Source organism: Eptesicus fuscus, chromosome 1 (genome assembly GCF_027574615.1).
Source record: "Eptesicus fuscus isolate TK198812 chromosome 1, DD_ASM_mEF_20220401, whole genome shotgun sequence".
Classification (NCBI taxonomy): domain Eukaryota; kingdom Metazoa; phylum Chordata; class Mammalia; order Chiroptera; family Vespertilionidae; genus Eptesicus; species Eptesicus fuscus.
Window position 1 is genome coordinate 3,807,054 of NC_072473.1, and position 26,224 is coordinate 3,833,277.

The 26,224-nt window shown below is 42.7% G+C and overlaps 1 protein-coding gene and 1 pseudogene across 2 annotated transcripts in view; both read right to left on the reverse strand.

Moving 5' to 3' along the window:
* ARHGAP6 (Rho GTPase activating protein 6) overlaps positions 1-26,224 on the reverse strand; it is a 529,598-nt gene that overhangs the window by 284,426 nt on the left and 218,948 nt on the right. The window lies entirely within an intron of this gene.
* On the reverse strand, positions 6,085-7,576 carry LOC103299739 (probable inactive peptidyl-prolyl cis-trans isomerase-like 6; annotated as a pseudogene).

A 26,224-nucleotide genomic window follows, 5' to 3' on the forward strand; every position in this document is an offset into this window, starting at 1 on the left:
AGTGGAGAGAGCATCGGCCTGCGGACTGAAGGGTCCCAGGTTCGATTCTGGTCAAGGGCACATGCTCAAGTTGTGGTCTCAATCCCCAGTAGGGGGTGTGCAGGGGGCAGCCGATCAATGATTCTCATCATTGATGTTTCTATATCTCTCTCTCCTTCTGCCTTCTTCTCTGAAATCAATAAAAAAAACTTTTTTTTAAGAAACTGAGAATACCAGCAGAGAACAGAGTCAGATTTTACCATGCAACAAGAAAGCATGGCTCCATACTGACCACACCCATGGAGATACGAAACCCTGACTGTTTCAGGGGAGAAAAGAAATATGGTTCCGGGGTGCCCAGAGCTGGGATACAGGCATGGGGGACAGTGGAGAATCCCACTAATTAATATGAAAACTTCCAAGCAGAGCACTGAATCAAACCTGTAATCTCTTGGCTCCTAATTCAGTTCTCTGAAGCCCCGATGTCAAATATGGTAGCCACTAGCCATTGTGACTACCGAGTGCTTGAAATGCAGCCAATTGTAATTAAGATGCGGCATGAGTATAAAATACGTGTCTTATTTCAAATACTTGAAATATATATTTTCAATATATATCACATATTTCCTTAGTAATTTTTCTATTGAAAATATATTACTATAATGATAATACTTCAGCTATATTAGATAAAATATATTATTGTGGGGTTTTTACTTCTTTAAATGTGGCTAATGGAAAATTTACTACTACCTATGTGGTTTGGATTACATTTCTGTTGGACAGCACTGGTCTGAAGGCTGAATGTCACTTTAAGGCATGATTTATGTTGGGCTCAAAGACGCTTTCATAGGAAAGTGTTGCTTGACTGAGCTTGGCTCTCTATCGCAAAACGTTAACTTCAAACAGCGTTGAAAACTGAAATTTCATTCACTGCCTTCTTGGCAAAATCTGCTGGATAAACTAATCTTCCTCTTGGAGGCGTGAAAAAGGATGGTTAACAATGTAAGTACATTTTCTTCCTTTTCAGACATACTTAAACCATATTAAAACAGAGATGAAACAGGCTCTAACATCGAAACAGCCTCGTAATTAGGTGCTAATGTCAAGTATCCTGCAATGTTTCAAAAGGACACATGGATGGAGAAAGGCCAGGCCTGAACAAGGCAGGAAAGAACATGTTGACTATAGGAATGCAAATGTTAGGGGTGCTGAGCGCCCCTGCCCCATGCTTTCCTGCTACTCCTGGCTTTTCTGCATCCCCTCTCCATTTGCACCACCACCTGACTGCTCCCCCCTGATCAGAGGCAAAAGCCATCTTCCTTATCCCTCTGATAAGCGTCTCTACTCTGCATTTCCCATTGCTAATCCGGCTTGTGCCCCACCACTGTCCACCACAGCAGCGTTTGGCTCCAGAACCTATCCTAGTAGCAAGGAGTCTTCAGGCAGGAGACAGGGTCATCTTTGCATCAAAGCCTTACCGTCTGACTCCATACAGCCCACCCAAACAAGGGTCCAAAGATGAGTGTGAGGCTCACGAACAGTTAAGTCTTTAATAGATTCCAGTCAATCCTCAGCCTTTTTATTGCAACATATAAATTGAAATATGAAAAGAGTCATTTGCTGTGCATTTGTTTAATCCATCCAACATCAATTCCGTGTAATTAGACTCAATGAAAGTAGCACTGCCTGTCAACGGGAAACGAATTCTCTTCACAGTTTGTAAGTTTTATGCCCCTAAAAGCCTCCTCTTGAGAAATGTTGTGCTTGTGGGTGGTTTGGGGTTTTTTTCTAATCTAGAGCTCAAAGAGAACGCAATCAAAAGATGCTGCTGTGGGTAACCTCAGGAAGGAAAAATGTCCCAAAAATAATTTTAAAAAGAGCAGGTCGCAGCTCTTCAGGCTCCAGGATAGCAAGTCCTCAGGGGCCCTGGCTCATCTGGGAATGAGTCATTCCAGATAAGCACACATCCTGGGTGGCCCAGAGTGGATGCTCTGACCATCTCCTGTTCAGGGCTTTTCTGTTTCTAATGGAGACATTTCCTTGTCTTTTAAAACCATTGCACCAGTGAGTCTTACAGGCATAACTACAGGTAAAATACAGAGCTGAATGGGTATGTCACAGTATTCCCACATGGGGTGAATGTGTCTCCAGCCATCCACACTGACAATCCATTATGACTCACAATGTCTTTTCAATCTGGCACTCGGGGTCCTTATGGGCCAAGTATGGGGGCGCTGCTTCTCTTGTAATCTGAGAGCCGTTCTTGGCCCTCCTCTTTGCTGCCCTCTCTCTTTCCCACTGTCTACAGCGTGGGCAAAATGCTACCCCACTGTCCTCTCCTCCACCACCAAGTGGCCATGGGTGCCCACCCTGGGGTCCCAGGAGACCAGAATGCTGCCACCAGGTGATCTCTATCGCTCTACTTCTCTTTACTGTCCCCTTGTTGGCTTATAATTCCACACATTCAAGTTCGCAAGATGAGCTTCTCGTGCACCTATCACGGATGGGTTGGCCTGTCTCTTTTCTTCTCTAAGGATCCATGAAAGATGTGACATCATTGGGTAAAAGCACATGCTCTGGATCTCAACTCTACTTCTCAGGAGAATGTTTTTTCTTTATTTTCTTTATTTTTTTTAAATCATTAGTCATTTCTGTAGCCTGGCATTCTGAAAATTATTCAATGAAAAGAAAAAAATTAATAATAAATTAATTTTTAAAAATTGTTTACTATAGGATTTTATATATTCACAGGGAAAAAAAGAACTAGTAATTTTAGAATTTGAATGGCTAAGCTCTCACATAGAAATTATTAAACCTTGGTTCCTAGTCTAAATACAAAATTGCTGTATGATCAGTTTCTAATCAAATAATGAATTTTTGCTTCTGTTTTATAAATGATTATCATTAATTCAATAACAAAAAAAGGAAAGGTTATCATTTCTCCTTAGGAAGATGAAAAACAGTTTATCCTGAAGGAGTGTGACATGGCCTTTTGAATCAGCTAACATGGGTTCAAAACCCAACTCCACCATTTGCTATCTTTGTGACCTTGGGAAATTTAGCCTCTGTAAGCCTCAGTTTTGTCATCTAAAATGTGGTAGATAGCCCTAATTAAACAGTTGTTCTAAGGGTTAGAAAGTACACATATTAGGCATTGAGTGAAATGTTTGATATTGGAAGGAAACTTCTTTTTCCCATTCCTGATCCTCTGGCAACAGAAGATGAAACTGGGCATCAGCTGGGAAAATCAATCCTTGAATTACTGAGAGCACGCAAGAATGCATTTTCAAAGATATTGCTCTTCTGTTTGGCCTAGGCGGGTATTTTGACTGAGCTTGCTATAAACACATACTCACCACCACCACCACCACCACCACCACCCCAGTTAAATAGATTATGCCACATTTGCCTACGATTGTCCACATAAAATGCATCCTAATTTCTTGTAGTTGGCAGTCATGGTTGGTTCCAGCACGCTGGCCCTGATTAATATGTGGGTTTGGGGCATTCAGATATATCCTAGTCTCCAGCAAAAGGCCAGGCTATGCTAGTGTAAACAGTCCTTACTCTTTCTGCTTCCCAAGACGTAAAATAAACTGGCTGTCACATACATATTCTAAGGATACCGAGAAGTTTCTTAAGTATATATATGGCAAAGCAACACATAAATAAGTAATGGGGGAGCTTTTGTTTCATAAGTAAATGTGCCTAGACAATTACCTTACCGTGGAAGACACTGTTTAAGTCTAGCATTGCTTGCTCTTTATAATCACTTTATAATTGATATAATTTATGTACTACATATTTTATGCTATATAATTCATGCATTTAAGCATGTGCTTTTACTCAAAAGTCTTTGAATATACTAAATATACTAAAAACTATTGACTAAATATACTAATCGCTAAAGACTTTTGAATATACTAAACATCTCCAGTTCTAGAACATTTTTATCACCTTGAAAAGAAACCCCATACTTATTAGTAGTCACTCCCCATTTTCTCCCACCTCCCCACCTCAATTTGCCTATTGTGTTTTCCAGGTTCATCCATGCTATAGCACGTATCAGTACTTCATTCCCTTTTATTGTCACATTAGAGGCCCGTTGCATGTGCAATAGGCCTTCCTATCCCCTGGCTGCTGGCACTGGTTTTCCTCTGGCACCCAGGACCCAGGCCTTTGTTCTGGCCACCAGCTTCAGTCTTCGCTGAGGCCGAAGCGCAGCTCCTGTAGCTCCCTCCGCCCCTGCCCTCCCCCTCCTAGCAGGCGTCCCACCCTGCCAGGCCACTCCGCGCCTGCATGCCTGCTGCCCAGAGGCCCCGGGCAACTGGGGGTGGGGTTGTCGCCATCTTTGGTGGGTTAATTTGCATACTCACTCTCGATTGGCTGGTGGGTGTCACAAAGTGATGGTCAATTTGCATGTTTCTCTTTTATTAGTGTAGATAATAGTCCATTGGAAGAAGAGACTACATTTTATTTACCCATTCATCAGTCAATGGACATCCGCATTGTTTCCATATTGGGCTGTTATGAATAATGCTGCTATGACCATTAATGTACAGGTTTGTATATGGACACAAATTTTATTTCTCTTTGCTATATACCTCAAAGTGGAATTGCTGAATCCTATGATAACTCTATGTTTAACTTTTTGTTGTTGTTGTTAATCCTCACCCGAGGATATTTTTCCATTGACTTTTAGAGAGAGGGAAAGACAGAGGGAAATATCCATGTGAGAGAAACATATTGATTGGTTACCTCCTGCACCAGCCCCGACAAGGGCCCAGGCCGGAGAGGAGATTGCAACTGAGGTATGTGCCCTTGACCAGAATCGAACCCAGGACCCTTCAGTCCACAGGCCAATGCTCTACTAGTATCCTCTGAGCCAAACCAGCTAGGGCTCTGTTTAACTTTTTGAGGACCTGTCAGATTGTTTTCCAGTGGCTGCACCATTTGACATTCCTACTAGGAATGTATGAGGGTTCCAATTTCCCAGATTCTTGCCAACATTTGTTATTACCATTTTTATTATTACCACCCTACAGGGTGCATTTCTCTGATGGCTAATCATTTTGAACATGTTTTCATGTCATTTTTGGACAATGGCATGTATGCTATATATGCTTGGCCCTTTGGGGGTGAATGAGGTGGAGGTATGTGATGGAATTCAACAGAAGCATGGAGGAATCAGATATAGAAATTATGTCCTATAGTATTCTTTTTTTAAATTTCTGTTAGCACAATGAATATCTTAAGGAATTTGTGAGTAACTTTAATCTCGAGACTGGAATTTGTGAGGTAACTATAAATCACTTAACCCAAACATGATTAAATGCTATTCAAGAAAACGTTGGAGGAAGCAGTAAGATTAATAATTTAAAAAAGCAAATGACTTCAAGAACATAACTTTTTTTAAAACTATGAAAATAGAACTATAAATCATTCATCTGTCGGTCAAAGGTGTTATCATGGGATCTTGTGTCAGAGATTAAGACCCAAGCCTCGTAACCTGCCAAGCAGATTCTACTGAAGTGATGTGTGTAAGTGTGTGGGGTGGGTAGAATTAGATGGCTAATAAGAAGTATGGCAACACACTTCACAATGCCCACTATGGGATGAGCATTGCCATAAATGGTGTGGCAAATATTGCATACCTTTCACCTACAATACCTGTTATCCTTGCCACAACTCTGTAAGATATTTTTAGTTTTTAAAATATATTTTTATTGATTTCAGCGAGAGAGGAAAAAAGGAAGAGAGACATCAATTATGAGAGGGAATCATTGATCAGCTGCCTCCTGCCCGCCCCTACTGGGGATTGAGCCTGCAACCCGGGCATGTGCCCTTGACTGGAATCGAACCTGGGACCCTTCAGTCCACAGGCTGATGCTCTATCCACTGAGCCAAAGCAGCTAGGGCTAAGATATTTTTAAAATGTTGCTCTTGGCCCTAGCTGGTTTGGCTCAGTGGACAGAGTGTCGACCCTGGGACTGAAGGGCCCTGGGTTTGATTCTGGTCAAGGGCACTTGCCTGGCTTGCAGGCTCGGTCCGCGGCCCGGTCAGAGTGCATGTGGAAGGCAACCAATCAATGTGTCTCTCTCACATCGGTGGTTCTCTCTGTCTCTCCCCTCCACTCACTCTAAAAAACAAGAGAGCCCACTGCATGGGAAAACATATGTGCCAATCTTATATCTGACAAGGATTAAGTTTAATCTCCAAAATTTCTAGGGAACTCATAAAACGTAACAAAAGGAAGATAAACAATCCAATCAAAAAATGGGCAAAGGACCTAAATAGACACTTTTCTTTTCTTTTTCTTTTTTTTTTATAATCAAGCATGGTTTAATTAAATCTAGAAACAGCTGATCAGATACATAATAAATTTGGAAAATATTGATTTGAAAATCAAGCATACAAATTTCCACTGTCAAACATTGTACATTGTCGTATTGGTCTTTCATTCTCTGTTGTAACCAATTCTAGTTGTTGAAGAACTTCTGTTCCTTCAATCAATTGCCCAAAAGCCACATGTTTTTTATCTAGCTAGGGAGCTGATTGTAGCGTGACGTAGAACTGTGAACCATTGCTGTGGCGGCCTTTGTTGACCATTCCAAGAAATCCCCTTTTATTATGAGGAACTGAAAAGCTTTCATCTTCAAATGTTGGCACATAAATCGACTCTGCGCCATCTCCTTTTGCAGCCACTCCTCCTTGTATCCAAGCATTCTTTATTATTCGAATAAAAAATCGAACCGACATACTGTAGCCTGATGCCACTTTGAGAAAACCCTGCTTTTCCTGTGCACAAGATCTGAACATTTTTACATGTTTGGGGACATGTATCAGAGTATAGCTCAAAAACCAACCTTCCAATTGGATCAAGATCAATAGAAACAACCGAGAACACAAACCATGCTTCGTGTGTCTTAAGAATTTAGTAGAATAATCCACAGTAAGTGCCCCATAAAGTGCAGGGGGCTTAGAGTCAACCATATCCCACACCTTGTGGGCCCATTTCTGAAGTTCAAGTGCATCACCCAGCAGCTGATCACTAATAAAACACATGGCATTGGAAGAATATTTCCAGACTTCATTCTGAAGTTCCTTTATCACATGCCTTCCTAAAGAAAATCCTATAAATATTTTACTTTTTCTTAAAATCAGCCCCTTTTTATCTTCTGTAGATACTGATCCCATGCAAATCCTTGAAAAATGCATGCAAATTTTTTTCTTCTGTAGATATTGATCCCATGCAAATTCTAGGATCATCAAATTTGGATGGAAAATTACTCTTCAGACTCTTTATTCCTAGCAAGGTTCTGAACGAAGGCTTCCTTCGTTCCTCCCACTCCTACCCCCACCCCCGAACCCACACTTTTCCCATACACGCTCAGATCCAACCAGACTGGCCCTGATCAGCCGGGACATTGCCTTCCCGGAACATTGACACCCACCCACACCTACCCACCCCCTGTTGGCCACCAGGAGAGCGAGATGAGAGGGGAAGGGCCGCCTGCACTTGTAGCTTCTTCGCCTTTACCTCTGTGGTGCTCTTTGCAATCTGAAAGCTCAGTATGCACTTCTCCAAAGTGGACATACAGAAGGCAAGAGACACATGAAAACATGCTCAAAGTCACTAATCATCCGAGAGATGCAAATCAAAACAACAATGCGGTACCATCTCACACCTGTCAGAATGGCTATCATCAACAAATCAACAAACGACAGTGCTGGCGAGGATTCGGAGAAAAAGGTACCCTCGTGCACTGCTGGTGGGAATGCAGACTGGTGCAGCCACTGTGGAAGATAGTATGGAGTTTCCTCAAAAAACTGAAAATGGAACTCCCATTTGACCCAGTGATCCCACTTCTAGGAATATATCCCAAGAAACCAGAAACACCAATCAGAAATGATACATGCACCCCTATGTTCATAGCAGCACAATTCACCATAGATAAGATTTGGAAACAGCCTAAGTGCCCATCAGCAGATGAGTGGATTAGAAAACCTGTGGTACATCTACACATTGGAATACTACGCTGCTATAAAAAAGAAGGAACTCTTACCATTTGCAACAGCATGGATGGAACTGGAGAGCATTATGCTAAACGAAATAAGCCAGAGAAAGGTAAATATCACATGATCTCACTCATTTGTGGAATCTAATGAACAACATAAACGGATGAACTAAATAGATCCAGAGACATAGAAGCATGGAACAGACTGTCCAACCTCAGAAGGAAGGCAGGGGGAGGGAGGGGGGTAAGAGATCAACCAAAGGACTTATATGCATGCATATGAGCATAATCAATGGACACAGACAGTAGGGCCTGAGGGCATGTGCTGGGGCATGCGAACAGCCAGGGAGAGGTCAACTGGGGAAAAAGGAGACATATGTAATACTTTCAACAATAAAAAATTTAAATAAAAAAAAAAAGAAAATCAATGGAAAGAATATGCTCAGGTGGGGATTTAAAAAAAAAATGTTTCTCTTGTCCATGATTTGCTTGTTTGTTACAGAGAAGAGCATCCAAGTCCTTTCTGTGCCCACAGTCAACCTCTGCTAAGGTTAGCAGCCAATGGGGGCTTCTGAAATACTATAGGCCCACCCTTAGCCATAGCTGATTGGCCTGGGGCAGGGCAAGACTTATCAAACAGTCACCCAATCAGTAGGGGCTTATGAGGAAGCATGCAGAGAGTTTACCCCGCATGAATGCTATCGCCCAAGCTAAGTCAATGAGATTCTCTCTGTTGCTAGTTAGCTGGGAGATGTAGTCATTGCTATTCAGCAGGTGTCAGAGCAGAAGGAGTCAGGAACAGATACAAGCATACTTTAAAGTGGTAGGATCCCACAGCAGTTAGCCATAAATTCTTCCGACCACGGTTGACAAGATATCTGGGGCTGGAGACCCTATGCACATCCCGGCAATAAAAAAAACCTCCTGAGTGTCCAAAAGGCTATAACACGATATCATCATGTCTTTTTTAGAGATGAGGATAATAACATACACACACACACACACACACACACACACACACACACACACACACACACACATTGCTTAACATCCTTTAATAGCTTCCTCTTGTTTCTAGGTTACAGTCTAATATCCTTACGCTGTGGCCTACAAGACCCTTCAATTCTTCTTGCTCACTCCTATCCATTTCTCCAAATGCCTCTTATGCCACTCTCCACCTCACTCACTCTGGACTTCCTTTATTCAGTTACTTGAACCTGATATGCCTCCTAGTTCTTTAAGGTCATTGCACAAACCAGTCCTTATTTCTGGAGTGCTTTCTCCTTCTCCTCACCAACCTAATTCCTATCAGCCTGGATATCTTGGCCTAAACATCACTTCTTCAGGCATAACAGATTCAACAAAGGCCACAGCCAGGTCAGTCTGGACCCACAGCCCTCAGGGAAGGGGGAGGAGTTTCTGAATTGCATTCCAAGATTCACTGGATATTTTATGTCAAGTTCACTCAGAAACACAAGCAGGGACCTGTGGCCACATGCCCTCTGGCCTTTTTGGAGTCTTGCTGCCAAGTGCAAGGGCTAAAGAGCTGTTGAGCTGGGGGACCCCTCGCACGTCCTGCTAACTGCAAAGGTAGAAGAGGGCCTCCATACTCAGGCAGACACATGGTCCTAGGCAAGGAGAGGAGGAGGGGGGCTTTGCGTGCACTTTGCTTTTTGTAATGGATACTGCTGGGATGTGCAGACTGCAGTGAACTATATTTTTTTAAAGAATACTGTTTCAAATATATAGGTGGTTTTGCGATTGTTTTTTTTAAAAAAAGCACTACAGGAAATAGTGTAACACAATTAATCACCTTTACATGTGCCTTTGTTTAAATCAAAAAACTATAACAAAATTAAGTACTTCACACCTACCAGGATGGCTGAGATAAAAAAGACAGATAATAGTAAGTGTTGACAAGGATGTGGAGAAACTGGAAACTTCATGCACTGCTGGTGGGATTGTAAAATGGTATAGTGATGTTGGAAAGCAGTCAGATAGCTCCTCAAATGGTAAAACATAGAATTATTATAATCACCCATAAATCCCATTCCTAGGTATATACCCAGGAGAAATGAAAGCACACCTCCATGCAAAATTCACACATGCATGTTCATAGCAGCATTATTCATACTAGTAAAAAAATGAAAATGACCAAATGTCCATCAGCTCATGAATGTATAAACAAAATGTGTTTCCATATCAGATGGCAATTAAAAGTAATAACGTATTGATACATCCTACAACACAGATGAACATTGAGCACATTATGTTAAGTGAAAGGAGATGGTCACAAAGGACCACATATGATTCCTTTATATAAGACTAATGACCCAGTGCATGAAATTCGTGCACATTAAAAGGGGATTAATTAGAGGAAATAATTTAATATTGCTATTTGCCCTTTATAATAGAAGTGTCAGAGATGAAAGAAAATTAGTAAAATGTATATTAAAACCTTCCTCCTGTCAGTCTGGGGCACACCATAGGACCCAGAGTCAAGTCCCCGCCCACCCACATGCACCTCAAAATCGCATGAGACCCAGACCCGGCCGCCCCCCTGCCATTGGGCTAGATCCAGACCCGGCCAGTCCCACCCTTGTCAAGCCCTTCTGGGAAGGGGGCATAGCCTCAGGTCCCCTGGCCCGATGCCAGGATGGGGGGCATGACCTGAGGTCCCCCAGCCCAGACCGGGGTGGGGGGGCATGCCTTGAGGTCCTTTGTCAAGCCCCACCAGGCGGGGGGGGCGCAGCCTCAGGTCCCTCGTCAAACTCCACTGGATAGGGGGAACGGCCTGAGGTCCCCTAGCCCAGCACCAGGACGGGAAGCTCACCTTGAGATCCCCCGTCAAGCCCCATGGGGGCGGGGGAGGGTGTAGCCTGAGGTCCCTGCTGATGGCTTGTTAAGGCTCCTTATGGGAACTTGGCCTCAGCTGTGGGTGCAGCCATCTTTGTGATGGAGTGATGGTCAATTAGCATATTCCCCCTTTATTGGATAGGATGTCCAAAACAAGTAAATCCATAGAGGCAAAACAGATCAGAGGTAGTCAGGGGCTAGAGAGTCATGGGTTAAGTGGAGTGTGACTGCAAAAGGGTATGGAGTTTCCTTTTAGGGGGGACAAAAATATTCTAAAATTAATCATTGATGATGGCTGCACAATCCTGTGAATATTATGCTAAAACCCACTGAATTGTACACTTTAAATGTGTGAATTATGTCTCAATAGAGGCATTAAAAAATGATGCTATACCTTGGGTTTACAGAGCAAGTTGTCCCTACATAAAGTTGTACATACCCAAGAAAAATGAAGACTGCATGGGAGACCATTTAGCATGCAGTCCCTCAAGTTAATGAACACATTTCCAGCTATCAAAAGACAGTCTTACTAGTTCCCATGAAACTAAAAGCCCCTATGAGTGAAACCACAGAGTCTGAATAATCTTGCCCATAAGGAAAGGGAATGATAAATAGAAATTAGAAAAAAAAAGGAGGAAAGAAAATACAAAATTAACATTGGAATGGGATATTTCCACTCTATTAGAAAATAAAGGGAAACAAACAAACAAAAAAGGTGAAGAATTGCTTTCAGTAGAACCTCTTTAAATAAAGGGAATAATTTCTACACCCCCAAGCAAACTTCTGTCACACAGTCAAGGTCAAAATGTCCCAAATAAGATGAGGAGGACAAGACTATTGGCCTGTGGCTGTGACTTCATTGTATGGAATACAGGCTTTGGGCCTGTGTCACCAGAAGGTATTTTATGTATATGTTTATATTTATATTATACTTATATTTATATTTGTACTAGCAGCCCATTTGCATAGACCTTCATTCACCTGGCTGCCTGCACCAGTTTTCTGCCGACACCGGGGACCCAGGCCTTGGCTGTGGCCACCGCCTTCTGCCTTCTTTCAGTGTCGGGGCTTGGCCCCGGGCAGTGGCCTTGGGCTCGGCTGCACCCCAGCGTCCCTGCTAAGGATCCTAGGAGCCGACCCCCAGTGGTTGCCTGCGATTTGTGCAGGCTCCCCGCTGGTGCCCAAGGCCGGGAAAGCCTCAATTTGCATATTACTCTATTATTAGGTAGGATTTGTATTTATATTTATGAAGTTAACTTATACATCATAAAATTCAACCATTGTCCACGTACAATTCAATAATTTTTTTAAAAATATATTTTATTGATTTTTTACAGAGAGGAAAGGAGAGGGATAGAGAGTTAGAAACATCGATGAGAGAGAGAAACATCGATCAGCTGCCTCCTGCACACCCCCTACTGGGGATGTGCCCGCAACCGAGGTACATGCCCTTAATGAGAATCGAACCTGGGACCTTTCAGTCCACAGGCCGACGCTCTATCCACTGAACCAAACCGGCTTTGGCCAATTCAATAATTTTTTATAAATTTACCAAATTGTACAACCATGACTATAATCCAGGTTTAGGATATTTTCACCAAATTATATAGAAAAACCCAATGGTTACTCAGATGCCTTATTTGCTTTTGATTTGAGAAACTTGAATCTCTTACACGTCTGGTGTCTAGTTCAGTGGGATGGTTCTGTGTTAACCACAAATGTATGCTTGGTCAGACTACTATAAATCCCGATTAAGTAGTACAAAATGGGGTTTTCTCGCATTTATTTGTTTTTCTAGGACAATGGCCTGAAAGGGAGGAAGATATATTATATTGTCACTAACGGATTTGAACTTTGGTTGTATAAGGTTAATTGAAATCTTTCACTTTCAAATAAGTGCTTTTTTGGTTCTGTTGTTAATGCACATTCTTTAAAAACCACTTTATTTAAATGTAATTTACATACCATAAAATGCACCTGTTCGTTTACAGCTGTGCAACCTCACCATAATCCAGTTTTTAGAACATTTTTCTAACCTTAACAACATACTTGGTGCCCAAGGGCAGTCACTCCCCTTTCCGAACCCCAGCCCCAGGCAACCACTTATCTACTTTCTGTCTCCACAGGACTGCAGATGGCATTCTAACACACCTACGCAAAATATAGATGAAAAATACATCTTTAAGAAAATACTACTTTTACACCCAGATTCTGGTGTCTGTGATGTTTAAAATTTTTAAGTAACAAATAAATTAAAGGTTGCCAAGAAACCTCTGAAAAACAGTCCTAAAAACATGTCCCCACTGTAAAACGCTATTTTACAATGTCTCACAACAACCAATAGACAGCATTTTTCCATAATGCAATATTTTCCTCATTAAAGTCGAAGTGTCCATTTTATCCTCTACAGCACTCCCCGCCAAATACCTCAAATAGGTTAAAACAGTCCTATAGGGTTTATAGGACATATTCTTTTTAAAATATATTTTTTTATTGATTTCATAGAGGGAGAGGGAAAGAGAGATAGAAACATCAATGATGAGAGAGAATCATTGATCAACTGTTTCCTGCATGCCTCCTACTGGGGATCAAGCCTGCAACCCGGGCATGTGCCCTTGTCTGGGATCCTACCTGGCACCCTTCAGTCTGTAGGCCAACGCTCTATCCACTGAGCCACACCAGCTAGGGCTATCGCACATATTCTTCATTATATTTGCAGACAAAACCTTGGAGAGGTTGAGCCTCCTCTAAATTGGGATCTCAGGCTGAATCAAGCAAACAAAACTCCCCCAAATGACATTTATTCCAAAAGCTTTTTAAGGACTATTATAAAGTTTCTAGACATTAAATTCTTTTTAACAATATTCTGGAAATTCGTCAGACTAGACAAAAAGCTGCAATCTTTCTTAGCAACCAGGTAATATTGTGAGCGCTTCCCAGATAATTATAGAGCTGTCATTTTAAGGAACAATCATTAATTGATATCTTTATTGTAATTGACAAGGCGGTATTATATAATTTCTACAAAATAACCCTTTGTCCTTTAACAACCAGTGGAGAAAATTGTTATCATGCTAGGTTGGAAATTGCCTCCGCCACAAATATACACCATTTGGTGTATATATACACTATAGTCCTCCGTTCTCAAGAAAATAGTATTCCCAAAGTGTCTTCCTCTATTAAGGAGTTGACCCTTGGCCAGCATGACAAATATATGAAATTGAGTCATTTCCACATAACTCTCTAGCCCAGCACGACTGTGAAAGTAGATAAATCATGTTTCATTATGGGTTTGCACAATGCCATTACTGCCCTAAAACACAACACCCTTATGCAGGCCAATCCATGGACTTCTTCACAGGCCACGGGTTGCTGGTTTTCAAGTCCTAGTCACTGGCTCTCACAAGGGTGCTGACCTGGTTTCTATTTTGAACTGGAATTTCCTCTCGTGGGGTCATTTGATCCCCACCCTCAGGGGCCTTTTCCCGGCTCTCTGTCCAGTGCCCCACCTTGGCCCTTGCTTTGGAACCCAAGAGAATTTCAGGCTCATCCTCCTTCAAAGTCCAATGAGAAGAAGACTCAGGCCATGTTGTAAGGCTAAAGCTGTAAAGAAATCTCCATTCAAGGGGTCACAAGAGTGTGGAAGAGTCAGCCAAGAGAAACATGGCAAAGCATAAAACGGGGCCACATCCCTTCACAAAACATGGGCCGCATGGGCAGGACCCAGCGTTCTCTCACTGCCCAGCTCTTGTGGCTACGGGCTCAGTGAGCTATAGAGTTTAAGGAACAGGGCAGTGGTGTTTTTAGGGTCCGCCCTTTACATGCTTTAATTTGATGGCCTTCTGGACACACCAATGTAAAATTCTCAAATGCAAAACCAGCGTTTTAACCAATGAGTAATTACATTTTTCAGAGTTCAATTCTCCACTTTGAACTGGTAAGAATGGCAGTGCTCATGAAAACTATTCTGCCTAGAATATTTACAGAATAAGCTATAAAAATACTATTTTTAAATATTTGTATTGCTGTCAGAGAGGAAGGGAGAGGGAGAGAGAGATAGAAACATCAGTGATGAGAGAGAATCATGGATCGGCTGCCTCCTGCACACCCTACACTGGGGATCGAGCCCACAACCCGGGTATGTGCCCGACTGGGAATTGAACCGTGACCTCCTGGTTCGTAGTTTGACGCTCAACCACTGAGCCATGCTGGCCGGGCTATAAAAATACTAGTTTAACTTAAAAATCCCAAAGAGTATTCTGGTGATTTAGAGAATTAGACAAGGCAAATAGTTTTCAGACGCTATAACCTTTATGTGGATGTATCTTGCTTTGTATGCAAGAGGAAACCTTGGAGTAAAAATTAGATATTCTCTTTTTTTTTTTTTTTTTTTTTTTTTACTTTTCCCTTTAGTGTTGGATACATACCCAGTTCTCCACTCACACTGGTGAATAAATGAATGTTCAATAATATCTATCTGTATCTGAATGTGCCCAGCATCCCCCTACACACTAAAGATGTATTTTTCCTTTTGTTTGCCCTCATTCCTATATAATAGTAGACCTATCTATAGCATCTGTGGTAATTTGAGACAGAGCATTAGACCAGAGATCTGCAAACTTTTTCAGTAAAGGGCCAGACGGTACATATTTTGGGTTTTGCATGCCATACAGTCTGTTGCAACCATCCAGCTCTGCTGTTGCAACATGAAAGCAGCCATAGTCAATAGGTGGGCATCGCTGTTTTCAATAAAACTCGATGTATGGACACTAAAATCTGTATTGCATGTATTTTTCACATCATGAAATAGTCTCCTTTTGATTTTTCCCCCTGCTGTTTAAAAATGTAATACTTATTCTTAGTTCTCGGGCTATAAAAAAAAAGCAGGCCACAGTCCAGATTTTGGCCTGTGGGCCATAGTTTGCTGACCTCTGATTTAGACAACTGAGTGACTGCATTATGGCAGGTGCTTGACTGGATCTGAGCACCTACAGAGCACACTGGGGGGTGGGGGGGTGGAAACAGGATTTGGTAACTGTCCACTGTCCAATCAGTTGATACAATGGAGGGAGACAGGGCAAAGGTTTTCAACTTCAGAAAGAAGATTTTGTATGAGTGCATTATTTGTAATTTAGCTTATATTTACATGTCAGGATTGATCAAAACAACAAGCTAATTGATAAATGTTGGCTCTGATTTGTCTGAACTAAAGAATTAATATATTTTTCTTCCTATTGTAAATGACCACATACACAATTTCTTCTAGGTTTTAAAACAGGAGCTAAATTTATGAATCTTTTTTTTTTTTTTACGAATCTTTTAAAAGTGACACTACCAAGCAAAACAAATTTGGAAAAATCTCCTGGGAGGGGATTCTGAGTGTTTTGTTTTCCTTTGGACGCATTGAGGAACCAGAGCTGGTAAACACAAGGAAACAGAGGAAGGCATTGACAATTCTGTTTAAACATGAGTGTCGGTCTATTTTTCTGATATTTCATCGATATGTATTCAGTCTAGATCCAATCAATGTGGATTTGTGGGTATCAGTGGGATGACCCCATCATCCTGCTTTTGTTGTTTAATTAGGTCATAGGGAAATATGTATTGACTAGAGGCCTGGTGCACAAAATTTGTGCACTCGGGGGGTGGGGGAGGTCCCTCGGCCAGGATTGCAAGAGGGTGCAGGTCAGGCCGAGGGACCCCAGCAGTGCATGATCAGGGCTGGGGAGGGACGTAGGAGGTTGGCCAGCCGAGGAGGGACTGCCGGAGGGCTCCAGGGCATGTCCGGCCCATCTTGCTCAGTCCCAATTGGCCGGACTGACCCCAGCAGCAAACTACCCTACTACCCTACCGGTTGGAGTGTCTGCCCCCTAGTGGTCAGTGCACATCATAGCAACTAGTCGACCGGTCAACTCTCTGCCCCCTGGTGGTCAGTGCAAGCGGTTGAGCAGCCTTAGCATATCATTAGCATATTACGCTTTGATTGGTTGAATGGATGCTTAGCATATTAGACTTTTATTATATAGGATATCCATGACAGAAAGAAATAGGGGGGAAACTTGAGATAGATGTGAACTGCTCAAATACATCAGTATTTTTATGAGAATTTGATTACATACTGTGGGAAAGTGAATGATTTGCCCCATACCTTCACCCCTTGATACACTCATGTAATTCCTCACCCGCAGATGTTAAGTTTGGACATGTGACTTTCCTTGGTCAATGGCAGGTGGGTAGATACATTAAGAATCCTTAGTCACTTCCACTTTTCATATTGTACCTCTGCAACTCCCTAGGTAAATGCTATCCCACCAACCTGGGCACAGAACAAACACACATGGAGCAGAACTGACCAAGGAGCCAAGCCATGCAGGACTGGCAGCCTGACCTTGGGTCAAAAAAACTGAGCTCTGCCCAAATCCATGAGAAGAACTGATGGTTGTTTTAAGCCACGGAATTTTAAAGTAGTTTGTTACACACCATTAGTGTGGTGATAGCTAACTGATACAAACACAGTTCTACATTTTAGACAATATTGCTATAAAATAAAGCACCATTTTGTGTGTCTCTATGCATATATGTATGCACCCCAGGGGTTCTAGATTTCATTCCTTTTTAATGATATCTAAAACAAAGAAATGCTCTCCAATGTAGAAATCTCACTGAAGACCCCACGGTTTTTCAAATCCAAGTTTTCTTTAGACTCTGCACACTGGGTGATATGAGGTACTGCACAGTAATAAATGATGCCATTGCCTGCATACCTAATTAAAAACAAAAGGTTGGGCCCTACCCAGTTTGGCTTAGTGGCTAGAGCATTGGCCTGTGGACTCAAGGGTCCTGGGTTTGATTCTGGTCAAGGGCACGTACTTCGGTTGCAGGCTCCTCCCTGGCTCGGGCCTTGGTCAGGGAGCATGCAGGAGGCAACCAATCAATGTGTCTCTCTCACATCGATGTTTCCGTCTGTCTTTCCCTCTCTCTTCCCCTCTCCCTAAAAAAATCAATGGGAAAATATCTTTGGGTTGCTGGAAGCAAATTCCAGTAGTTAGCATAATAAATGCGAGAAGTTCATCAGAAGGCTGATGGACAGCTTCAGTAGGGCTGAAAATATGCATATATTATTACCTGCTGCTGGAACAGCCAAGGAAATTCCCCAACCTGATAATCTTTTTATTGTTTACCAAACATTACCTTTGATATGTATATCTGCTATGCTAGAGGGCAAGATGCGTGAATAAAAAGCCCTGTGTGCGGAGATTCAGAGAGCTTAGTCACTAGAAATAAGTTTCCGCCTGGCCCTCCAAAATGCCTTCCAAATTCATATTTCTTGTCTAGTCTCTTTAATCCATTTATGGACAGCCCTTTTTCCAGATTCCTGAACCCTTCTAGTTGCTGAGTAAGACCCCGGCTTATCGAGTGAGTATTACAATTAAATAAATAAAATAAAGTAAAATAAAATGAAAGCAACAGGTTGGTCCAAGAATCTCTAGGTTTTGAAAAACATTCTCTATTTCTCAGAAAGATCAAGGAAAATTGCATAGTAAAACTGTGCAATAATTAAATTATCTGGTAAGAGTGTGCCTATGTTTGCAGAATCAGGCAGCATCAGCACTTTTTGCACCTTTTTTAAAATAGTGGGAACCAAATAAATGCAGGAAGTCTATATGACTGTGTCCCAATGATAAGGTTTCACTCGCAGTCATCCTGAATAAAAACAGCCATTAGGGTTTTTTTTTGAACCAGCTAATCTTGATAAGGTTCAAACTTTCCCCAAGAGAGGTCTATGAACTGCCACTCCCTTCCAAATGAATGAATAAAAATGCATGTGAACCATGAAGGCCAGGGTTTACATAACCCTTGTGCTGTCCAGAGCACAACTGGGTCGTGGCCACCACGCACACATGAGGGGCTCGTGTGTGTCCTTGCTCATAAGTACTCTGGAGGGCAGACTGCCAGCTCTCATGTACCTGTTCCAGGCGGCTGCCAGTGCAGCCACATGGTTGTCATTCCTGAAATGGATGTTTCATGAGAACAGCCATGCAGAGAGGGAGCATGGAACATTTGTGCAGGAGCTAAACTCTGCGGTGTTGCCATCAAAAGGGCTTTGCTGGGGAAAACACAAAGAGTTGGGATTACCAAATTACCACAACACTCAGCTAAAAATACCGAACTGGATGTCCTTTATGTGTGGTTCTATATTTTACTAACGAGGACACCCAAACCCTCCCTGATCTCATGATCAGTTCACCTTACTTTCTTCTGTTATGTGTCTGGACATTTTTCACATACATGATCGATGGAGACAGATATGTTCCTATTGTGCCAGAAGCACAGAGGGAGGAAGTTAAAAGGTGTCATTGTAATGGAGAACAGGTCAGCGGGTGCCCGGATTAGAGAGAGAGGTAGGAAGTAGCATGGGTGTGACTACACAGGGGCAGTATGAGAGGTCTTTTGTGGTGATGGAACAGTTCTGTATCTTGAACGTAGTGGTGGGTATGCCGATCTATACATGTGATAAAATTGCATGGAACTTCTCACTTCTCTCTCTCTCTCTCTCTCTCTACCTCTCCCCCCTCTCTTCCTTCCTCCCTCCCTCTTTCTCTAGCTCTCTCTCTCTCTCTCACACACACACACACACACACACACACACACACACAAATGAGTTAATGTAAAAAACTGGTGAAATGTGAACAAGGTCTCTCTGGATTCAAGTTAATAGCATTGTGCTAATGTCAATTTCCTGCTTTTGGTATTGCACTGCAGTTACATACTAGTCAAATGCTATCATTGAGGGAAGCTGCGTAAAGGGTTCCAAGAATCTCTCAGTACTATTTTTGCAACCTCCTGTGAGTTTATAATTATTAAAAAATGAAAAGTTTTTCAAGTGTCATTTCAAAGGCAGCATCTCAACCCAATGCCATTTCAACAGGCAGCTACTGTGCCGTGGATCAGCGTTAGACTCGGCAGTGAAACAGACAAGGATTTGAGTCTCAGGACCACTAAGCTGTTTGACCCTGAAACAAACTTCAACTCAGTGCTTTGGTTTCCTCATCTTTTAAATGGGGTGTTACTAGGACCTGCCTTACAGGGTTCTTTGAAGTATTCAATGAGATAATATATGTAGAACGTCCAGGGCTAGCAGAGAGCATGCAGTTCAACATCGGCTACTATTATTATGACTGTGAGTCAGCCGAAATATTTCTGAGAGCTCTAACTCAGTGCTGACATTCAAAAACAGACTACGCATGAGACACAGGGTATGAAGTCCAGATATGGTCCCTGATTCGGGCCTCTGCTTCTTTGGATTGTTTGGTTCTATAGTGAATGTGGTCTTTAAAGGAGTTACTACAAACAAGAGGGATATTATGAAAGTGGATTCACAGGGTCCTCAAGGAGGAACTAACTCAGATAAGAGGCATTTTCTGCAATCATGGTTGAAAGGGGTGTTTTTTTCTCTGCTAAGTGAGCTGGAGCCTAGGGTGGCTAAACTGCAGTCCTCAGTCCCAAAAATGCCTTAGCCGACTCCTTAACCAGATACAAATGAGAATCACTTTTCACTAAAACATGGGTTCACCCATTTGAGTTGATGTGTGACTTTAAAGGGTAAAGCTCTTTACCCATCAACCAGAAAATGAGTTAAAATCAATTCTTCCCTTTTTATTGTTTGGAAAATAAATTAGATTACATTACTCTAATAGGCTTGGAGGAGAAAAAGTCTATTATAGCTCAAATTTACATCAATAAATTTAGACCAAGGCATTTTTTAATTACGTGTGGAGCTTAATATTTAATAAATTGTAACATGTACGTTCAATATGTCCCTGTACAATGAGTGAAGAGGAAGTACTTTAACCGGCTTGTAATGTCAATATTCTTAGACATGCACATCACATATGAATAGATTAGGCATGACACATTGCTAGTTTAAACGTGGTAAGAAAAGTAACCCACAGGGAAGAGGAAAGAGGGATCCCAAGAAAGTTGGGAGTCCTCTATCTACTTAGGAATTAGGGTCTTTCGTAATGTAAGTGAACCCCAAACAAGATTGGACATGCATGTGATGATAATTTTTGTTTGCCAACTTCTCCCCACCCCCTGACCAACGAAACAGAAAGGTCTGCCCTCCTCCGTACAGGCATGAGCCTTGTGAGATGGACCTCAAAGGGCTGCATCTCAATGGACTGGTTGGCTTTGGTAAGAAAGGAAGATGTGAGAGCAGGAAGATCACAAGGTCAGGGTATTCATCTTCCCACTCCATCTCTGCTTCTTCAGATTCTGCTCTTGCTGCAATTCTCCCCGAGTACATATCCAAGGTCTCTTTCAGCCCAGGTTGGAGGTTGCCAGGTTCCAGTAACACTGTCCCTCCCTGTGTCCTCCTGGTAACATCTTGTTTTATATATACATATACACTGAGTGGCCAGATTATTATGATCTCTGAACACATAATAATCTGGCCACTCAGTGTATATCCTATATAATAAAAGGCTAATATGCAAATTGTCCCCTCAACCAGGAGTTCAACCAGCAGGCAGGCCGGCCAACTGCCCATGTCCCCTCCCACTGGCCAGTCTGGCCGGACCCCACCCATGCACAAATTCATGCACCGGGCCTCTAATATATATACACACACACACACACACACACACACACACACACTGAGTGGACAGATTATTATTATGCGTTCAGAGATCATAATAATCTGGCCACTCAGTGTATATATTTTTTATTGATTCCAGAGAGGAAGGGAGAGGGAGAGAGAGATAGAAACATAAATGATGAGAGAGAGTCATTGATCGGCTGTCTCCTGCACATCCCCTACTGGGGATTGAGCCTGCAACCCAGGCATGTGCCCTTGACTGGAATCGAACCCAGGACCCTTCAGTCAGCAGGTCAATGCTCAATCCACTGAGCCAAACTGGCTAGGGCAAGTTAAGCCTTTTTGAGTGTGCCAGTCTGTTTCCTCCTGGGATCTGTGAGTCAGTAGCTAAGACGGGAGAATACCTTATATTTTGAGGTCAAAGACTATGTTACACATTTTGCTCATACCATCCAAGTGACATCATAATGGCACTGTTAAAGGTTATGTGCATAAATACTTACAAAATAATATTACGTGTCACCATTTTCAAATTCTTCAAGCAAACTCAACATTCCATTTTCTTGCTAAACTATTACGACTCTGTGGATCTCATTAAAATGGCATCGCCAAGTGAGGAAGCCAGAGCAACGTTGGTGGGTTTTGCCCATATGGAGCAGCACCCACCTAGCATGGGGAGTTCAGAGGCATCCACTGGCACCGGGGAGCTCAGGGGCACCCACCTGGCACAGGGGAGCCCAGCAAATGCAGAGCAGGGGTGCCCCCCATGCGGGCAAGAAGCTTTTCGCCTCTTTGTTTTCCTTGGACTGACAAACATTTCTTTACAAGATATTTCAGTCAGCTGCAGAAAGGGGTCATTCAAAAACTATTTTAAAAGTTGATTCATCTTAAAGTCTCTTGCTGTTTCCATGGCACATTTCCTCAGAGCCACCTTGCCAAGTCTTCTGAAAACTTCATCACAGAAATCGAGTTTAGCTGACACTCCAAGCACTCAGATTTTACTATAAAATTTTTTAAAGTTAGCAGAGGGATCCCTAAGAATGTGCCCAATAACCAAAGAGAAGGGGAGAAAATCCTGACTGGTTTACATTTCACAGGGTCATGACATCTTCCCAAAAAAAAGCCCTTCGTAACAATGAACATATATGAATGAACAAATTAGTCTTATACTTTGTGTCTAACTTACCCAAACTGAGAAGTATCCCATAGCCGCATCCCAGTAGTCACCATGGCAATAAAGAAAGCAGTACCAGCTAATTACTGGTGGGAGTCCCTGCTGTTTCATGTAACCTCCCTTTAAGTTTGTAAGTATTCAGAATGTATTTAAGAATAAAGTGAATCCGAAAAGTTGACCTTTTGAAAATAAGGTCAAAACCAGAAAATCTGAAAAGTACATTAAAATATATTCATTATATTCATTTGTAAATGTTGGTCATGTTAGTTCAGATTTTCGCAAGTACCTAAGACCTTTCCATCTATTTACCCCCCATCACTTGGAGCTTACAATGTAGAACAGGCTGTGCTTAATGAACATTCTGTGAAGTGGCCAGGACTTAAGGCTACCAGACCGCTGTACTGATCTTTTGGTAATTTCCGAATCTGCCGCTATACCGCTTTACCTAATTTTCTGTACTTTGCCTAGTACCGATTTTCTACAATGTCTCCAAGTTCCATCTCATTCTAACCACTTGTTTGCATGTAACTAACATTTTTCTATATCCTGTTGATTTTTTCTCTTTAATGCTCAGGAGCCCAGGTATAGGGGACAGTTAGGTTCAGGGCCTCAGGTCTGGTAGGGTTAAAAAAAGGGCCCACGATCCTAGTCAATGACAGATTAGAATCAGGGGTCCTCAAATTGCGGCCCGCGGGCCACATGTGGCCCGCCGAGGACATGTATCCGGCCCGCCGGGTGTTTTTGCCGCCGCTGTCTGTCCTGCTTAGCAGCCGACTTAGCAGTGTGCATAGGAATTTGTTCATAGATTTTTTTAAATTATAGTCCGGCCCTCCAACCATCTGAGGGACAGTGAACTGGCCCCCCGTTTAAAAAGTTTAAGGACCCCTGGATTAGATAGATCGCCCACACACCTGGCACGCTGGGCTGTTTGAGAGACGTTTCACCTAATGAGATTGAGAAACAGAGCTGGGTGAAGCTGTTCATCGCTTCTTCCTTGTGCTTTTCTTCCAGTGTCTTCCCCACAGCAGGCCAGCCCACCTTAGCTCTTCAATGGTGCCTGCCGGACAGAAGTGGGCCCTACCTTCTCACTCACATAGGGTCGCAGATCCGATGTCCACACAGAGAGGCTTTCTGAGCACCCCGCACATCCTAGTTTGGAGATTGTGACTGCTCATTTTAGACCAGGACTAACATTTTTAATAAGCCAGTATCCCGGCTGAGTCAGAAGAAAGGCAGAGAATCAGACAAGACTGTTAGACATGCACAAATCAAGAAGTGAGCTAAAGCCCTGGCCAGTGTGGCTCAGTGGGTTGGAGTGTCAGTTCGTACACCACAAGGTGGCCGGTTTGATTCCCGGTCAGGGCGGATATCCAGGTTGTGGGTTTGATTCCTTGTCAGGGTGCATGCGGGAGGCAACCAATCAACGTTTCTCTCTCATCTCTCTCATCACTCTCTTTTCTCCTTCCTTCCTCTCTCTATAAACATCAATAAAAATTTTTTTTTGAAAAGAAGTCAGCTAAAGTCTCACACAGGAGAGAAGACAGAAAATCTCTAAGAAATAAGGCCCAAGATTTCAACGGGCATCAGAGTGGAGGAGTGAAGAAGCGAAGAGCTCAGAGCAAAGCACTGAAGCTTCTGGAAAAGCCCCCATCACCCTTCCCAGACTATGCTGTTCCGAACCTGGACTCATGCGGAGGAAAGGAAACTAACATCTTGGCCTCCCCAGCTCTTAAATAACAGAGGAATATGTATAATGCACTTTAGAGAGCTCCATACAAAATGATTTTCCAAAACAGTAAGCATTGTGATGTCTGAGATACACGGAAGTCAAGGTTTCTCAATCCAGCTCTATTGACAATTGGGCCAGGCGATTCTTTGTCGGGCTGTGCTGTGCACTGTAGGGTATTGAGCAGCATCTCAGGTCTCTACCTACCATATATCCGCACCTCTTGCCAACTGTGACAATGAACGATGCCTCTGGACATGCGCAATGTCTCCTGGTGGAGAACCACTTTGTGGGAGCTTCTCGGATGGTCAGGGGTTCGCCATGTAAATGAGTCGGTGGTTTCCAAACGTGGCGATATCAGAATGACCTCCAAAGCTTTTTCAAAGTATTGCTTCCAGGTCCAGGCCTTGGAGAGTCTCATTTAGTGGGAATTGGGTGAAACCCTGAAGCCAATACGTTCTTTTCAAACACCGACTAATGATGAGTGAGGTTTTGAACCCCCTGGTGTCACTGAGGTAAAAACACCCAGGCAGCCAGATCCATCCACTCACAGGTATTTATTGGCTGCCTACCCTGTGCCCGGGCCTACACTAGGCAGTGGGGCTATGATGGGAAAAGAATACCGTATTTTCTGGCGTATAAGACGACTTTTTAACCCAGGAAAATCTCAAATGTCAGGGGTCTTATACGCCGGAAAATACGGTATTTGGGTTTTAAGCAATCTGATATACATTGTCAGAGATTTTTCTAACCTACCGTATTTTCTGGCGTATAAGACCCCCGACTTTTGAGAAGATTTTCCTGGGTTAAAAAGTCGTCTTACACGCCGGAAAGTACGGTAAATGGGTCTCTGCCCTGAATAAGCTTGCATGCCAGTAGGGACAGATAGACAAACGATGAATGTATATATAGGGGTGGGCACAAGTAGGTTAATAATGATAATAACTATAATAATAAATACATAATAGCATAAGAATAAACTCTGTTTTGTGTACTCACAACTGTAAACCTACTTTGGCCCCAACCCAGTATAATACCAAGTAGTGATGCAAACAACATAAGCACCAGAGTGTGACGGGCTCAGTGGTGTTTCAGTGGAGTCTGAAGCACTTTGGACAGAGCAGTCAGGGGTGGCATTTTTTCCTGCAACTTGGAGGACATTGACAATGATAACCCTGAACATGTTTCTCTCTGTCTTTCCTGCTATCTTCCACTCTCTCTAAAAATCAATGGAAAAATATCCCTGGGTGAGGATTAAATATATATATATATATAGGATTTAAGAAATAAATAAGTTATTTATTTGTAACTTGCAAAATTCTTGCTTCTGTGAGGAGACGAACAATAAGGCAACAGAGGGTAAGAGTGAGTCCCAGGCCTGCTGCTGAATTTCCTAAGACATCTACGTTGGCAGCGCTGATGGAGGACAACTGACTCCTATCAGCCCAGGCCAGCAGCAGTGCCCCATTCTGGGTGTCTTCGGAATCACCAAAGAATCCCCCGTAATCAACACCACTGAATTATGAAGTGAACTCCATGACTTCAAAGTCTTCGGAAATCCAATGTTCATCGAGAAAAAACTTGGAAACTTTCATATTGAAACCTTAACTGTTTAGGGGTGCGGAGAGGCTCCCTTTCAGGGAAAGCAGCTTAGCCCTTCCGATGGATTCCTCAGGGAGGGGTTAAAGCCGAGCCAAGGGAACGATCTAATGACAAGGCTGTGGTTCAGAGCACAGATGGTGGAGTGACTGCACCAAACAGGAAGTGAGGTCAGTGCCAGAGGAGCTCAGAAGTAGACAGGTCCCGCGGACAAGAAAGGCTGAATCTTGACAGCTGGACTCCGCAGAGACCAAATCCGAGTCTCAGCCACCTGC